Source organism: Scyliorhinus canicula, chromosome 2 (genome assembly GCF_902713615.1).
Source record: "Scyliorhinus canicula chromosome 2, sScyCan1.1, whole genome shotgun sequence".
Taxonomy (NCBI): domain Eukaryota; kingdom Metazoa; phylum Chordata; class Chondrichthyes; order Carcharhiniformes; family Scyliorhinidae; genus Scyliorhinus; species Scyliorhinus canicula.
Window position 1 is genome coordinate 116,952,445 of NC_052147.1, and position 16,117 is coordinate 116,968,561.

The following is a 16,117-nucleotide window of genomic DNA, read 5'->3' on the forward strand; positions in this document are numbered from 1 at the left end:
CCAGTGCCCTCTGCTCAAAGGTGGTGAGGGGGTGCAGGTTGGGCGAACCCCCTCCAGTCTGGTGCCGCTCAAGGGTGTTGTGAGTGGACTTGGCCTGTTGGGGGAGGGTACATAGGTAGATCATTACAATACGGCAGGTATCAGCAGTCCGTTCAGATACTGGCACAGTTTGGGGGTCAAGTTGTCATAAGACGATTGCACCTCTCAACGGGGCCAGAGCGCTGGGTCTGTGACAACTTTGTGAACCACCCTCAAATAACTCTGCCCCAATCCCCCTCCACCCCCCCCCGTGCCAGGGGGGGAGGTGGGTGATTAAGTAAAGGGGAGGGGAGGGATGGTTGTGACCAGGGGCACCTTCTTGGCACTTAACCTGGCAGCCCTGGTGAGGTTGTGAAGCTTTTTTTTGGCACTGCTCTGCTGAGCGAGGGGTCTGCCCCACAGCACTGACGGCAGCAGCCACCTCACGCCAGGCCTGGCGTACCGCGCTGGCAGGTTGGCGATGCCCTCTCCGCGGGCGGATGATGCCCCTCCTCTGCTCGACAGCATCGAGCAGCGTCTTGACATCGGCCTCCACAAAATGAGGTGCAGCTCTCCTGGGCTCCGACATCATGGCCGACAGATTCTGTGCTCGCCCGCGCCTTTTTACGGCGTTGGGCGGCGTCACGTGGGCGTGATCGTGTCGTCGCCGCGTTCCATCGTCATCGCGCACGTGATTGACGTGGCCGCGTTCCTAGCCCATTTCCCGGACGTGAATACGTCGGGAAATGGACCCTTCCCGACCGTCGTAAAAACGCGCCCGTTTTTTACGACAATTTCGCGATTTTTCGCTGGGTGCGGAGAATCGCGCCCATGGGCGGTATTCTCCGCTTCCGATAAAAATCGGGATGGCTGTCGTGAAATCGCCCGAGGTTCACGACGGCCTCAGGGCCCGCTCCCTGCACCTAATTCACCCACACCCGGGGGGCTAGGAGCGGGCCTCCGTCTTTCCCGGCCGCGACCTCGTCGCGCCGGAAATGACGCGCAAAACGGCACATTTGTGAGGTCATCCGCGCATGCGCATGTTGCTGGTTCCAACCCGCGCATGCGCGGATGACTTCATCGCGCAGACAGCGTGAACCGCGCATGCGTGGTGGCCGGCTTTCTCCTCAGCCCCCCGGCAACACGTGGCTGCTTGATCTTGCCGGGCGGCAGAGGGGAAAGAGTGCGTCCGATTTGGACGCTGGCCCGACGATCGGTGGGCACCGATCGCGGGCCTGTCCCCTCCTGAGCACAGTCGTGGTGCTCCCGTGCCAATCGGGCCCCTGGATGTCCCAGACGGGCATCTGGCGCCCGTTTCACGAATGCAGCGACCAGGTGTGGTTGCTGCCGTGGTGAAACGGGCGTGAAGGGCCAGCCGCTCAGCCCATCAGCGAGCGGCGATTTTTTCCGAGCCCGGGGGCGGGGGGGAGGGGGGGGGGGGGGGGGGGGGGGGAGAATCGCAGGGGCGCCAAGGGGGGCGTGAAAAATGTTGGGAGGCCCTCCAACGATTCTCCCACGCCACGTGGGGAGCGGAGAATTCCGCCCATAGTGTCACTCTAACATGTGCTTCCCAGATCTACCGAGGCCCTGGGATCTAATCCCTTTGCCTCAGAGACCTCGGGCAAGTGCTGTTCCTACAAATGGGGACCAGACAGAACAGCACCTGGGCAGGTCTCCCAGGAGATCAGAGGTCCCCAGGTGATGGCCCTCTGGGCAGGGTGGCACCCTGGCACTGCTGGTGCCACTCAGGCACCCTGACACTGCCAGCCTGGCACCTTGGCAGTACCACCTGGCTGTGGGTGCCGGGAAACACCCGACTAAACGCACTCATCATAGGACTCTGTTCCAATTTGGGTAGATTGCGCCCTAACTTTTAAAAAGAGATTAATTTCCCAATGACTGATGTAAACAAAATAAAGATCAGGGTGCTGGATTCCCAGTTTTTGCGGCTAAGTGCCGACGCGGGCGTGGGAATCGTGGTGTTTCACGAACGGCAAATCGGCATGAACCCTTCACCAATTCAGGTACCGGTGAGGAGCTAGCACCGATGCAGACTGGAACTCCCACCTCTCATGCTGAAAACGGACAGAGAACGGCCGGGTCCCGGGCCGCGTATGCGCACGGCTGACGAGCTGCAGCGGTCACGCTGTACAACATGGTGCCAGCTATGCGCGGACCCAATCTGTCATCTGCGACCCCACAACCCACCCCCCACCAGTCCCCCCAGCCCTCGCAGAAGCCACCCCCAGACAGCGGCACGGATCCCGACCGAGCGTGGCGTGCTGGACTGAGTCCGCAGCCGTCATGCCGGGTTCACGATTTGTGTGACCACATGTGGTCCGCGCCATCGGGAACTCCGCCCATCAGGTGCAGAGCATTGAGAGTGGGCCAGCCGATGAGGCGCCAACGGCATTGTGAATGCACATGGGACTCTGTTCCAATTTGTTGTGACGCCATTTTGGAGAGGCGGACCAATGCTGACTGGCGTCAAACCGGCGCCGGCCTCAATTTCGGCGTCGGAGCACATTCTCCGCCCGATCGCTGAACACGATTTCGGCGTCGGGCAACAAGAGAATCCCACCCAAGGTTTCATGTTTTAGGACTTTTACTGTAACAAACTAAAGTCAACATAGATTAAGCATTAATTAATAGGAAGCAAATACATCAAACTAAAGAAAAGGTACTTTTGCATTAACCAACTAACATACAGAAATATGTCTGACAAAACCCTTTCATTGTGCGTCACACTTTTGGCAAATATGCAGCATTAGAGGAACAGTCCCACAGTCACTTGCTCTCCATCAGAGGTTTACGTCACCTCACCATGCCAGTCTGAAACCTCAGTGTCCTTTGATAATTGTTATCGCAGATATGATTTTGACCAACAAGAAACTGAATTCTTAAAAGCACCTTGTTTTGGCATTAACACAATAGTTCTCCCAGCTTTTCCACAGCAGGAGCTTTTATGTTCCTGCATTCAAACTGCAGCTGTCCCTTTTCTGTGAGATTTCTGAAAAGTGTTAAAACTGCCACCCACCTGAATGGGTTTCATTTTGAGCTTCCCTTCCCATGGCAACCAAACGGAGGTGTCTAACAGGAATTCATTCTCCGTGGTGGGATTTGAACGCATGTCCCCAGTGCATTATTCTGGAACTCAGGATTAGTAGTCCAGTGACAATACTAACTACCCCACCATTTCCCCCCATTACTTGGACAGCCCAAATAAAACACCATTTAATTATCGCTTATCCACACGCATGGCCACACCACTTGACATTGGAACTTCTTCACCGGCGATAACATTTCACCCGTCGTTTTTAGTGCTTTGAAAGAACCCGATGACCGGTTCTCGATCAATCAGCCAGTGCGCATGAACTGACACTCAAAATTATAGTCTGGCCAGACTATAATTTGGGACCAATTTGATGAGGTACAAAGATAGTTCCAATCTTTTTCCAGAAAAAATATAATTTTGAGTTTATACTTATCCATCATGGCCCGAATTCTCTGGTCGTCGAGGTTCAGTTTTTGGGCAGCGGGTTTCCCACTGACAATCGGCAGGTAGTTAGAATTCTTCCCGCCATTAAATGGATCATTGTTGAGGAACACGTGGCTGGCAGAATGGAGAATCCCGCCTCATATGTAGCCATTGCAGCAAGTGAAATGTTTGCTTCACACAGATAAATAAAATAATTTACCTTCCCACTGGCTGAGGGCAGTTCCAAAGTAAAATATTGCACTTATCCCTGTCAGTGAACATTAAGAGGAACCACAACAACTTCCTCAGCTTGATTGCTCTGAACATTCTGGATGTTCAACAGCTCAGGGGAAACAAAAATCACCAATTGAGCAGAATTGATCCACAATAGAAACAAAGTAATAGACACAATTGATGTGTTAGTCAGGTTGGTTTGATGTGGACTGCACTTGATGCAGGAAAGTTAGAAATAGACGTCTAACACTGGAGAAGATCCAACACTGTTTTATTCAACTATAGAACTGCTATACATATTCAGCTGTGGGTCGACACTATACTGATCTGACTGGTGACCTTGTAGTAGCCTGACCAGACTTACTAGCTACCGCATGGTGTTTGCACTTGCTAGCTCGTGGACTCTGACTGTCTCAGTAGCTGGGTCCCAAGAGAGCGGGAAACCTAGTGCCCTCTGGCTTTATAGTGGTAGTGTCCTGTCTGGTGATTGGCTGTACTGTGTTGTATGCTTACTGGTCATCCTATGTGTCAATCACTGCCTGTCTGCATCTCATTATCTATATAAGTGGATATTATGATAACAATGGGTGGGATTCTCCGCCGGCATGATCCCCCACCTTCGCCGGCAGCGCAATCACGCCCGCAAATTTCCCGACTGTGTGTGAGTGCCCACAATGGGAAACCCCATTGGCCGGCTACCAGGTCGAAGGATCCTGCTGCCGGCGGGGGCATGTCGCACTCGAAAACGGGTGCGTCGGGACAGAGAATCCCGCCCAATGTAGCTTGAATGGAATCAATTAAAACTCCCTCCAGTGTTGCACAAACTTTCACTGAATCATTGGCCAAAGAGCAATGATGTTCTGACCACACAATGTACCAAAAAAAGCTACCTTACCCTGCTCATTTATTTTAAGCTGCAGCATATAATTATTGGACATGAGAATTGCTTAAATAAACCACTGCACTTGAAAACGCCAAATATTATGGGTTTATACCGCTCATGAAGGAGAGCTGTTGTAGCAAATGACACACTACAGAGAACTCAAAGTACTGACCATCATGCCCTAGTGTCCGGTCAGTGCCAGGTCAAAGGAACAGTGCCCAATGTATTTTTCAATCTGCCCACAAGCTGCAGAGCATTCCCCAAGGTTCTGGTGGTAGTCGGTGGAATGTGTCGGTGCAATGCTCACGCTATTTATACCTGGATATGACAAGAAGGGGATTGCCGATGCAAACATGTAGAGAGTGCAGTAGAAATGCAACTGCTACTTTATTTTCTAATTCCAGAGTTAATGTGTTGTAATTTCAAGATTCTTCAAACTTAGATTTATTTTTGTAAAGCATGGTTTAAATGTTTCATTGTGATGGCCCGGAGGAATTGCATTTGTACATATTTAAAGTTAGAGACGAGATAGTAGAATTACTATATACAGAGAAACAAAGTTCATTTGAAAAGAAAATAGTTCCAGGGGACTGGTGACCAGCTAATGCACAGTGGGTAGCACTGTTGCTTCACAGCTCCAGGGTCTCAGATTCGATTCCCGGCTTGGGTCACTGTCTATGTGGTGTCTGCACGTTCTCCCCGTGTCTGCTTGGGTTTGCTCCAGGTGCTGTGGTTTCCTCCCACAAGTCCCGAAAGATGTGTATGTTAGGTGAATTGGACATTCTGAATTCTCCCTCAGTGTACCCGAACAGGTGTCGGAATGTGGCGACTAGGGGATTTTCACAGTAACTTCATTGCAGTGTTAATGTAAGCTTATTTGTAACAATAAAGATTATTATATTATTATAATGTGTTTCTTATATAAGAAAATGGATAATAGTACATACCAGGGAATTATAATCCAACCAATGTAACCTATGTGGTAGGAAGGCTAATGATGGCCTGGCAGCACAGTAGCACAAGTGGATAGCACCATGGCTTCACAGCACCAGGATCGCAGGTTCGATTCCTGCTTGGGTCTCTGTCTGTGTGGAGCCTGCACGTTCTCCCCGTGTGTACGTGGGTTTCCTCCGGGTGCTCCGGTTTCCTCCCACAGTCTAAAGACGTGCAGGTTAGGTGGATTGACCATGAAAAATTGCCCTTAGTGACCAAAAAGGTTAGGCGAGGTTATTTGGTTACGGGGATAGGGTGGATGTGAGGGCTGAAGTGGGTTGGTGGATACTCGATGGGCCGAATGGCCTCCTGCACTGTATGTTCTATGTCCTATGTCCTTGATCAAAGATTAGATAAACGTCTAGAACAGGCAACAGCAAGGGAACTCACTGGTGCTGTCAGTATGAGAGAGGACATCAGGTTCTTGCTCAACAGAGACACTTCCAATCACCTCAGCAATGCTAATAATCTATTAGTGGACAGATTGCTGAATTCTGTGAGACCCTTCAAATCCTTCGTGCCTGCAGCTATGATGATCGTTTTCCCTTCCATGGCAACAATTTGAACTTGTATAACCTTAATCTGAATTTCCGCTTCAGCACAAAACTTCTGCTTATGATCACTTGAAGCTGAAACATCGTCTGTCTGCATCATGGATGGATCTCTCGGTGTTCTCATGCTGGAAAGAGTGGGCTCCAAGATATGCGCAAAGTCTCCCTGTGCTAATTAGGTGTCAGCCTCCTCTATCACAGCAACAGCAGGTTTTCGGACAGGACTATTAATGCATTTCCGTGTGCATGTCAATCAGCCTTTTCTGTATGCCATTCCAATGAAGTCCTCATTTGTGCCCTCAGCAGCAGGAACCATGTGCGACTTTGCCCTCCAGGGAGCTAACATCCGCATGATCCTTCCCCCTGCTTGGCTACAGGCCACTCATGCTTGTGACTCACCACATACTGATCCTGCCACTATGCTACACTCTAAAGAACACACAGTGCCCAATTAAAAGACTTTTAGACTCCGGACTTGTTTAAAAAATGTACTTTCACTACTTTGGAAGTGATTTCTATGACTTTGGAGGCTATTTTTGTTAATTTGGAGTTTTTTTACTTTGATCCATCCTTCTCAGCTGTTAGCCTTCACAGCAACCTACGGCTTCAACTTAGTTCTCTGTGAGGAAAGAGAGGGGTCCACCAAAGACTGCACACTGCAGGGGCACATTCAGCCATCAGGACATGAGTCAGTCAGTGGATCTCTTACTGAGGTGGGGTGGTTGGGGAACAAGGGTAAGGGATCAGGATTTTACAGAGAGTAACCTCTTTAAAGTGGCACTCTGAGTGTGCAGGTCATTGATCAAGGCATGCAAGTACTTAGTTGTATGCTGCGTCTAATGCTTCATTCTTTCCCTGAAGGTGGATATCATCATCAACGATGGATACCATGGTGGACTCATCTAGTCTCTCACCATGGAAACAGTGCCTCTAGAAATGCAGACACAATCTCATACATTTTTTGATGATGCTCCAGAAATGTCCACCTCATGGATGACTTCTGAGGATCTGCATCTGCATACAACTGGGCAGAGATTGGAAGGATGTGATTCTCCAAACTGTCTCTGTCTCAAGCACCTGTGTTCACTCGCTTGTGATGTGGGAGACACCATGTGACAACTAGGTGCCAGCCTTTGTGGCCCCATTGAACTGTGTGTTTCTGAGCTGGAGGTAGGTACACAGGAGCTGTGTGATTGGTGCTTCCTCTGAATGCGTGACCTCCTCTGAGGTCTTTTTGGGCTCCTCTCCATTTCCCCCATCACACTAGAAGGACCTGTGGGAGATGAAAGACATGATTAGAACTGAAAAGGGGAAATGATTCAGAGTCACCATTGTGCTGGTGATCACGTTTCATTCCCACTGATACCTCAACACCATGAGTATTGTTTGTTGTGCGTCTGTCTAATTATCTAATTCTGTCAACATGTGTCTGGGAGACCAGCACCTCCCCATAGCTGATGGTCATGCACTCCGATAGTCAGCTGATTTCTAACATAACAGTCAGGGTTGCTATTACTGGAGGCCGGCCTTCAATTTTCTGCCTCCCCTGGAGTCCACGCTCTCCTATTCTGCATGGAGAAGAAGAGAGTTATTAATGTGACAAATGCATTGTGCTGAAAGGATGAGGAGTGAGTGTGAGGGGTGGGTGTGAGGGTGTGTGGGATGGGAGTGAGGTGTGAGGGATGGGAATGAGGGGTGGGTGTGAGGGATGGGAGTGAGGGGTGGGTGTGAGGGATGGGTATGAGGGGTGGGTGTGAGGGGTGGATATGAGGGATGAGTGTGAGATGTGGGTGTGAGGGGTGGGTGTGAGGGATAGGTGTGAGGGATGGGTGTGAGGGGTGGGTGTGAGGGGTGTGTGTGAGAGATGGATGTGAGTGGTGGATAGGAGGGACGAGTGTGGGGGGTGGGTTTGAGGGATGGGTGTGAGGCGTGGGTGTGAGGGGTGGGTGTGAGGGGTTGGTGTGAGGGGTCGGTGTGAGGATGGGTGTGAAATGATACCAAGAGGAGAGTGGTTCAGTGGCATGATACATTGCCTGAATAAGATGTGCCATTGAGTGGATTTTAAAAAATTATCTTGTGGGATGTGGGACTTGCCAGCAAGATCAGCATTTGTTGTCCATTCCTTGCCCTTGAACTGAGTGGTTTGCTCGGCCATTTCCAAGGGGCAGTTAAAAGTCAACTACATTGCTGTGGGCCTGAAGTCACATGTAGGCCAGATCTTCACTGTCGTTGGGTCAAGATCCTGGAATTCCATCCATAACAGCACCATGGGTGTATCTACACCACATGGACTGCAGTGGTTCAAGATGGCAGGCTTGAACCACTGCGGTCCACCACCTTGTCAAGAGCAATTAAGAATGGACAATAAATGCTGGTGTAGCGAGTGATGCCCACATAACATGATTGAATTTTAAAAATAAGGCAAAGATAGCAAACATTCTTCCTGTCTTGGATCTGTGGAGTTGGGTATTTTATTGATCTAGGGTGAAGCTAGGAGCAATACAAGGGAGGTCAGAGGGCTGAAAGTTTATTTGGTTTCATTTTCAGCCAACATATGCATAATTCTAGAAAATATTATTGGTCAAAAAGCACATGGCCCCTGCTATCGGGTTGGTTGGAGACCAGAAGATCCCTTGGAATTGCCAGCTAAAAAATTCCCAGTGCAGGATTTTCACTTCCCCAGTTTCCAAGGACCCTCCGAAAAAGTCTGAAATTATGAATTATAGCCAAAGACATCACACAGTTCCCACTCAGTTACCTGGATGCTTACCAAGGAAATATTAGGCAGGAAAAAAACTCTGCCAAGATTTTCCAATCAGGACCGGAGACTGAAACTTATTTCCGACCATGATCAGAAAGAAAAATACATGCTTACCCTCCTGAAGATTTTCGGAGCAATCTTCTGATGAACAATGGTTCAAAACCGACTCAGTGGGTAAGGCAAGTGGATAGGAGGGTAGGGTGAGGGATAGGGGTGGCAGATGGATGAGGTGGGTCAAGTCAGGAGCAGATGTCAGGTCCGGTCGACGGGGGGGGTCGGATCAGGTCAGAGGGGAGTCGCGGAGGGTGGGTTTCAGCATGTGTGATTGAGGATGTTAAGCTCCATAGCACTCGGCAGTTAAACTAGAATTTTTCTTTCTAACATTTCCTGGGTAACTATCCAGGTAAATAAGTCAACCTCCCCAATTATGCCTCTGATCCTCTCTCCAACTATCTCCTGTTACCCCATCTACCCCTGATCCCCTGACCCAACCTGGCTTTCCGCCAACACAACTAGACTAGTACCTGACGTTTCGACCCACCCAACCTGACCCAACCGACTACCCCTTGACCCACTTCACGCTCATCCACCTGCCACCACCCCCTCAGCCAGCCTTCCCCCTTACCCACTTATCTTGTACAGTATCCATGGCCTCTCAAAGTGGCTTTAGGATCTTTAAACTTACCAGAATACTGAAGCTATTTCATGAAAACGGGGGTGGCTTCTGTATCGATTCCCTGTGCTGCTTCCTCCAAGATTTGCTGTGCTGAGTCAATTGTGGAGGATGCTCCATCGGATGATTGCTCAGAAAAGACAGAGGAAAAAACAGAGTTTGGATCTGGGCGGGATTAGTGTAGTCCCACTATTATTTTTTGGGGCCTCAGTGGGGAATGCCCCGCCGAAGTCACACTCAGTCACGCTTCTTACACCGAAGAGTTTTTCGGTCCGCCAGTGCAGGAAGAAATGGGGGTGTCCCAATCTCTTGATCCCCACAATGCGACCCTAGAAGCTGCCAACACATCTCACCTGTCCGGGGGGGGGGGGGGGGGGGGGGGGTCATGCCAGGCTGGCATCCTTGCAGTACCCCTGCCAGCCTGACAGTATAACCTGGCCACCCTAGAAGTGCCAGGGTGGCTTCCGGGTGGCACTGCTAGGGTGTCCAGATGACACTGCCTGAGTGCTGGACTGCCTGGATGTGCCAAGGTGCCTTGGTGGCACCAGCAGTGCCAGGACACCACCCTGCCCAGAGGCCAACCACTCGGGTCCTCTGGATACCTGGGAGCTCCCCCTCCCCCCGTTTGTGGGGACCAGCTGGGGCCTCCTCGGTAAGGCCGGTAGATCCTGTGGGCTGCTTAGATCTGGTGTAGACATAGTTAGGTGAGCCGTTAAGCTCACTTCACGATGCAAATCTGGATCCTGTCCATTGTGGTCCAGATCACGATGTCTCACGAGATCTCGTTAGATCTTGCAGAGTGCAACGACCATCGGGAATCTACTGGTCGCATCCTGTCCCAATTCAAGCGGGATGTGGCTGGTAAATCACACCCAGATCCTGATCAGATGATCTGGGCCATGTTTATTAATGAGTGGAGTAAGGGTATTATTGTGCATTGGGTAGAACAGATGCTGGAGGGTCAACAACTAATGGAGCTTTATTTACAAGGTGCACTCACCACAGGCTGCTTCTTCACTCTGGCGTCTTCTGGTGCTGGTGACCTGTGACGCCAGCGATGACATGCATATATTAATATGCTTACTCCAGCTACTGAGACTCAATATAAATACATAACAGATATTCTGAGATGGCTTTTATATGAAGAAACATCAATTGATGCCAAAACTATCCTGGACTTCCACTTGACTCCTTCTTGCCAGACTAATATTGTATTAGTGTATTGATCATATAATTCAATTTCGGTTGCCTATTACCATCAATTGTAAGTTGTGTCTGTTCATGTGGAGTTACAGACTTTGCAAGTTTCCAAAAAAAAATCTGTGTCTGCTGCAGCTGCAAATCAGCAGATATTAAGACTGTGTCAAAGAAACCCATTCACCAAAAGGCCCATAGTACCTTTTAGCTTCAGACTTCATTTGGCATGCTGTAACTGCTGACTGTTAAGTTTTTTTGTGCAAGTTGCTGGCATACTGTGTTTACAGTGTTTTATGGAAATATTATGTCAGGTGGCACATTGCAATTATATTCCATCCAGAAAAACATAATCTGACAAAACAGCATTGTGTTAAAGTCACTGGTGGTCAACCTACATATTTAGAGTTCAACAGAATCATCTTAGTTCAATGTGTGTGCATTTTACTATCAAAATACCATCTTTACCGATGCCTCGTAGTTTTTGCAATGTTGTTGCTTCAATGTTTTAATGCCTTAATGGAGAAGACTGCAAGGATTCATTTCTGTGTAAGTATTGCCCAGCTATCTCACACTTATAAAAATGATTGCAGCCATTAATAGCTTTAAATAGATGTCTTTGCTTTTGTAGCTTTAAGGACTCCAATAATTTTGGTCCCCTGCTTGCCCTTTCTCGAGTGGACTCCGATCCACTGACCTGGGAAAAATGAAAATTATCTGGTCACTGTTGCTGGTTTTAACGATTGGGTGGCCTGAAGATTACAGTGTTATTGGGTCATTCAGGACTCGAGAAGGGTGGTCTTATAACCAATGACATCTAGGTCAGTGAAGCCATGGGACAAAAGGACACCTTATTTTCTTTATTCATGGGATGTGGACGTAGCTGGCAGGACCCACAATTAGTGCCCATCTCACTTGTACTTGAGAAGGTGGTATTGAACCACTTTCTTGAACCACTGCAATCCATGTGCTGTAGGTACACCTGCAGTGGTGTTAGGAATGGAGTTTTAGATCCATTTTGATCCATTGACAGTGAAGGAATGGTCATGAAAGTATGTTTCCAAGTCAGGATGGGGTATGACGTGGAGAGGAACTCACAGAAGGTAGCATTCCCATGCATCTGTTGTCCGTGTTTTTCCAGACGGTGGAGAGGTTGTGCGCTTGGAAGATGCTGTTAAAAGAACTTGGGTGAGTTGCTGCAGTGTATCTGGTAGATGATGCACACTGCAGCCATGTGCACCAGTGGTGGAGGGAGTGAATGTTTAATATTGTGGTGGATGGAGTGCTAAACATGCTTTACCCTGCATTGTGTCAAACTTCTTGAGTGTTCCTGAAACTGCACTCATCTAAGCAAATGGTGACTTGGCAATAGGCTGGAGACCTTTTTAAGCTGATGTTTGGAGCATTTGGAATTGTTCCTGACTTGTGCCTGATGGTGGAAGGGCTTTCAGAGGTGAGTTACTCACTGCAGGATGTCCAGCCTCTAACCTTGTAGTCCCAGTATTTATGTGACTGGTCTAGTTGAGTTTTTGATCAGTTGTGACTGTTGAGTGTGGTGCATTCAGCAATGGTAATGCCGTTGAATGTTAAGGGTAAGTGCTTTGATTTTCTCATATTGGAAATTGTCATTTCCTTGCACGTGTGTGACACAGATTTTACTTGCCAATTACCAACTCAGGCCTGAATGTTGTCCAGATCATGCTGCATGCAGGCATTATCTGAAGGGTTATGATGGGTGCTGAACATTGCGTAGTCATCAGCGAATGCCCCCACTTCTGATTTTACAATGCAGGGATATCATTGATAAAAAAGCTGAAGAAGATTGGGACTAGGACACTATCCTGATGAACTCCTGCAATGAAGCACTTGGGGTGAGATGATTGGCCTCCACTCAGAATAAACTTCGGGAATAAATTGCCTGAAGCATACAGTGTAAATAATCAGAGGTTTTTTCAGGGGTGGGGGGAGTACCTCATATAAAAAGTGTTGTAAATAAGGAGCAAACTTGTTTGTATATACCAGAGGCACTAGAAACTGGAAAATGTCAATGAAAATGTTTTTAAAAAAATAAAAATAATGGGACTATGGAAAGCAAATTGGATTGGATTTGATTTATTGTCACGTGTACCGAGATATAGTGGAATGTGTTGTTCTGTGTACAGCCCAGACAGATCATTCCATAGATGAAAAAACATAGGACATACATAAATACACAATGTAAATACATAGATACAAGCATCAGGTGATGCATACGGAGTGTTGTATTATTCAGTAGAGAAGATATGTTCAGTTGATAAGAGGGCCATCCAGGAGGCTGGTAACAGCAGGGTAAAAGCTATTTTTGAACCTGTTAGTGCGTGTTCATAGAATCATAGAATTTACAGTGCAGAAGGAGACCATTCAGCCCATCAAATCTGCACCGGCCCTTTGAAACAGCACCCGACCCAAGCCCACACCTCCACCCTATACCCACACCTCCACCCTATCACCATAACCCCACCATACATTTTTTGGACACTGAGTGTAATTTAGCATAGCTAATCCACCTAATCTGCACATCTTTGGACTGTTGGAGGAAACCGGAACACCCGGAGGAAACCCACGCAGATATGGGGAGAACGTGCAGACACTGCACAGACAGTGACCCAAGCCGGGAATCGAACCTGGGACCCTGGAGCTGTGAAGCAACTGTGTTAACCGCTGTGTTACGGCGCTGCCCACAGTCTGTTCTCAGACTTTTGTATCTCCTGCCCAATGGAAGAAGTTGGAAGAGAGAATAACCCGGGTGGGAGGGGTCTTTGATTATGCTGCCCGTTTTCTCGAGGCAGCGGGAAGTGTAGACAGAGCCGACGAATGGGAGGAGTGTTTGCATGATGGACTGGGCTGCGTTCACGACTCTCTGTAGTTTCTTACGGTCTCGGGCCAAGTAGTTGCCATACCAGGTTGTGATGCAGCCAGAAAGGATACGTACTTTGGTGCATCTGTAAAAACTGGTAAGAATAAATGTGGACATGCCAAATTTCCTTAGTTTCCTGAGGAAGTTGTGCTTTCTTGGTTGTAGCATCGACGTGGGTGGACCAGGACAGACTGTTGGTGATGTGCACACCTAGGAATTTGAAACTGTCAACCATCTCCACCTTGGCACCATTGATGCAGACAGAAGTGTGTGCGATACTTCGCTCCCTAAAGTCAATGACCAACACCTTAGTTTTGCTGACATTGAGGGAGAGATTGTTGTCATTACACCACACCACTAGGTTCTCTATCTCCCTCCTGTACTGTGACTCATCATTCTTTGAGATCCAACCCACTTTGGTTGGTCGTCAGCAAACCTGTAGATGGAGTTGGAACCAAATTTTGCCACACAGTCGTTTTTACTGGGGGTACAGGAAGGGGCCAAGTGCACAGCCTTGCGGGGTCCTGGTATTAAGGACTATCATGGAGGAGGTGTTGTTGTTTATCCTTACTGATTGTGGTCGATGAGTCAGGATGTTGAGGATCCAGTTGCAGAGGGAGGAGCCAAGTCCGAGGTTTTGGAGTTTTGATATGAGCTTGGCAGGGATTATGTTGTTAAAGACTGAGCTGTAGTCAATGAATAGGAGTCTGACATAGGAGTCCTTGTCGAGATGCTCCAGGGCTGAGTGTAGGGAGTTAGCGTCTGCTGTAGACCGGCTGTGGCAGTATGTGAATTGCAGTGGACCAAGGGATTCTGGGAGTATGGTGTTGATGTGTCTCATGACCAACCTCCCGAAGCACTTCATAATGATAGATGTCAAGGCCACCGGACGGTAGTCATTGAGGCACATTGCCTGGTTCTCCTTTGGCACCAGTATGATGGTGGTCTTCTTGAAGCAGGTGGGAACCTTGGAATGGAGTAGGGAGAGCTTGAAGATGTTCACGAACACACCCGCCATTTGGTCAGTGCACGATCTGAATGCAGGACTCCGTCAGGACCCGTTGCTCTCCGAGGGTTCACTTACAAGAAGGTCGAACTGACTTCAGAAGCTGTGACGGTAGATATGGGTGTGTTTGAGGCTGCTGGGGCAGGTGACAATGGCTTGTTGGTTTCCTGTTCAAAAGAGCATAGAATGCATTGAGTTCATTGGGGAGGGGTGCGCTGCTGCTGGAGATTCTACTCGGCTTTGCTTTGTAGCCCGTTATGTTATTTAAGCCTTGCCACAACCGCTGAGAGTCCGTGTCGTTAGTCAGTGACTCTAGCTTAGTCTGGTATTGTCTCTTGGCATCCCTGGCGGCTTTGCGGAGTTCGTACCTGAATTTCTTGTCAGGATCGCATGTCTTGATGCCTTCAGTAGGGAGTGAATCTCCCGATTAAACCATGATTTCCGATTGGGGAACTTACGTACTACCGTTTTTGGCACACAATCTTCTACACACTTGCTGATGAAGTCTGTGATGGTGGTGGCATGTCCGTTTAGCTTAGCTGCTGAGTTCTTGAATATGGACCAGTTCCCTCACTCCAAGCAGCCGCGTAGAAGCTTTTCTGCTGCTCGGACCAGCATTGCTTCTTAACTGGATTCTCCAGCTTAAGTTTCTGCTTGTATGCCGGGAGAAGGAGCACCGTCTTATGGTCCAATTTTCCAAAGTCCGGTCGGGGGATGGAACGGTAGGCGCCCTTGATGTTTATTTAGCAGTGGTCAAGGATGTTGGCACCCCTGGTGGGACAGGCGATGTGTTGGTGGAATTTTGGTAGTACACTCTGAATTTGCCTGGTTGAAGTCCCCGGCCACGATGAACAAGGCCTCCGGATATTCTGTTTCATTGTTATTAATAATGGTGTACAATTTATCAAGCGCCTTCTTCACTTCCGCCTGGGGTGAGATGTAGATAGCCATGATGATGGCAAAAGTGAACTCCTGTGACACTTCACAGCCAGGTATTTCAGGCCCGGGGAGCAGTAGTTCGCCAGGGTCGTCACGTCCAAGTACCAGGAGGAGTTGATGAGGACGCAAATTGTTTATTAGACAGGATAATGAGGTTGCTTAGCTTGTGTGGAGGAGAAATTAGAATCATAGAATTTACAGTGCAGAAGGAGGCCACTCTGTCCTTCGATGCTGCACCGGCCCTTGGAAAGAGCATCCTACTTAAGCCTATGCCTCCACCCTATCCCCGTAACCCAGTAACCCCACCTCACCTTTTTGGGCACCTAAGGGCAATTTATCATGGCCAATCCATCTAACCTGCACTTCTTTGGACTGTGGGAGGAAACCGGAGCATCCGGAGAAACCCATGAAGTCACGGGGAGAACGTTCAGACTCTGCACAGACAGTGACCCAAGCCGGGAATCGAACCTGGAATCCTTGAGCTGTAAAGC

At 48.7% G+C, this 16,117-nt stretch overlaps 1 protein-coding gene across 4 annotated transcripts in view; it reads left to right on the forward strand.

Moving 5' to 3' along the window:
• Positions 1-16,117, forward strand: part of fsip1 (fibrous sheath interacting protein 1) — a 612,301-nt gene that overhangs the window by 291,301 nt on the left and 304,883 nt on the right. The window lies entirely within an intron of this gene.